This window comes from Limulus polyphemus, unplaced genomic scaffold, assembly GCF_000517525.1.
Source record: "Limulus polyphemus unplaced genomic scaffold, Limulus_polyphemus-2.1.2 Scaffold791, whole genome shotgun sequence".
In the NCBI taxonomy this organism is placed as follows: Eukaryota; Metazoa; Arthropoda; class Merostomata; order Xiphosura; family Limulidae; genus Limulus; species Limulus polyphemus.
Window position 1 is genome coordinate 230620 of NW_013666401.1, and position 2775 is coordinate 233394.

A 2775-nucleotide genomic window follows, 5' to 3' on the forward strand; every position below is an offset into this window, starting at 1 on the left:
AGATAATGGAGAGCCCATAGTTAAGGCTTCAGTTTGTTTATAGATCTTGTTATTAAATTGAAAAAAGTAATTTTCCTCACAAGTTTTTGTTAAATTTATCATGTCTAAAACTTCAATGGTTTGTCTTCAAAACAATTAATAGCTTTATCAATAGGTATTTTCGTGAATAGTGATACAAAATCAAAAGATGCAGTTATATCGTCATTATTTAGATTCACCTTACTTATTCTTTTACAAATTCTATAGAAATGTTAATGGTATAAATGTTTTTATCACCCAGGAAAGAGTTCTTACATGCTAAAAATTTCGCTGCGTTGTAAAAGGATGAACCTACATTTGATACTATGGGCCTATAAAAATCTACTATTTTATGAACTTTTGGTAAAGCAAAAAAATCTTGAAATTATAAAACTACTTGTAACTAATTTTTTTTTTTACTGTGGGAATTGAGCTTATGCAGTCTTTAACATTTTCATTAATCAATTCATGAAGTCTGTTAAGACTTCTCAATATTCTTAATATAATACTCTATATTTTGATGACTACTTGATCACCTTCGCCAGCTTTACAAATTACAATATGCAAGTCGTTTAACGACTTCAGGACTTGTACATTTTCAAGTTTCTTCAAATTGACTATAAAATTATTTAGTAATTCTTTACATTCAGCTCTCATGATATCAACTTTATTAATATCCTTAATGTTATTCAAACCTGTTTCCACTTCTGTAATAAAATCTTTTTTAAAGAAAATGTTAAAGACTGTAAAGCTTAACTCCCCCAGAGAATAAAAACACCCATTGTTGTCCAGCCTTGATTATTCTGGTAGTTTACTCTTCTTATGTGCTGTTCCAAACTCTTACGACAAAGGGTAAGTGTTCCCCATATCTATATTTTGTGATGGATTGAGCCAATATACTTTATAACTCAACTCATTTATACGGATGAATTACAGATCATCAACGTATTTAACTCGTGGTCTTCCGTAAAATGCGCACGTGAACGCATCAAGCTCATCCATGAGGTCAGCACTTGCATCTCATGAGTATTCCAACTTAGCAAACACTGGAACGAACTTGGGCATTTTTAGTAGTCTTCAATGGCTTTTAAATCTCTTTAAAGGTGCTTGGGATGTCGCATCCAGTATAAACATGCAAGACCATTAGAGCTGGATATAACCTTGAGCAAGTTCGTTGACGAATCTTTGTTTGTTCCATTTGCCTGTGTCAAACAAAATTATCAGATTCTCTAGTATTCAAGCATAGTGGAGAACTATAAAAAATACATCGCTGCCTGGGCTCTTAACTCTTATGTACTGATAATTATTCTCGGCGTATTTGCAATAAAAGATTATTCTTGAGTAGATGTTAGCAAATATGCCGACCTCTCACAAATCAGCATGAAGTTTCTTCCTTAGAGCCTATTTGCATAGGCATTCTCTGACACTAAAGACTGCAGAGAAGCCGAATGAATTGCACTTTGTTCATATCGTTGGCTAGGAACAGTTTCCAAACAAGTGGTTTCTTAGTGTTCTCGCCCTTTATAGTGAGTTTCTATCCAACGCCTCGTCTCTGACTCTCCTTTAATTTTACCGAGTTTACCTTGTAATTGTCAGTGCTGAACATGACATTACTTATTTTTGGCTTGATATCAAATATGTTGCTGCAGATCTGGCTGAAGCTACTTAGTACATCTTTTAAATTGAAAAAAAAGCAAACATTTCCATCTTGAATTATCAGAGTATCTATGAGACAGGTGACACTAGAGTCTTTGCAATCCTTAGTCAAGTACTGAAATTACTTGGACTTGTTAGTTTTAGCCAAAAAGACATTGGTAGTTCTGAAAATGTATGGCACAGGAGTTGATTGGTGAGTAATCAACTGTTTCAGGTCCAGCTGCATCTCTTGATTTTGAGACCTCACAAAGAACTTAAATGCAACATTCCCCTGTTATTTTTTATATTGAATCAATTTGCTCTTTGTCATTTTCACTGTTATTTTCTTGTGCATGTCTCCCAACCTTTCCAGGTTCATTCGTTTAATTGGCTCAAAGAAATACCTCCAAATTTCCGGGCGATCAGCAACGAAGGTATATTTGGCTTCTTTACCAGTATTCTCTGCTCTTACGATGTCTTTTTTGGATATCGATAGATGCTGCCGCATCAGAAGAGAGAATAAGCAGCAGCTCTTTGTTATCCAACGAAAATGGGTATAAAAGCTTTCCACTACTTCTTTAGCCTTTCTGACGAACTTCTGACTCTTCAGTATTTCAGCAGGACAGAAATCACAGTGCTTGGTACCTTTAGGTGTGACACACAACATGTCTGCTATGCTCAATGTAGCATTGACATACTGAGATCTGACATGTGTTGTTCTTACCTATCTTTGGTAGGGATAATAATTTCTAATTATCCCAGAAATGCCAGCACCATCATGTGAGTAGGCATGTTGCGTGAAGGCCTCTTCCATTTTTTGTCAACAATGCTTCAATTGCCAGGAATAAACGAATGGGCTACACTGATTGCACCCTTCTTGATCAACTATGTTGCTCCTGGATGTTAAGTATTATTGACGGATAGCATAGGGAAGGAAGTTGTGCTTGTGTAAGTGAAAGTACCAGCCATACACGATCCATGTAGGAAATCTACAGTTGACTTGTTTTTCTAAAGAATCCTCTTCGCACATCAGTCCGATACTGCAAATAGTTCTGGGTGTAGGTTGTGTGACGGATTTGCTATTATATATTTATTTTATTATCAGTGTTTTTTGCTAAAATT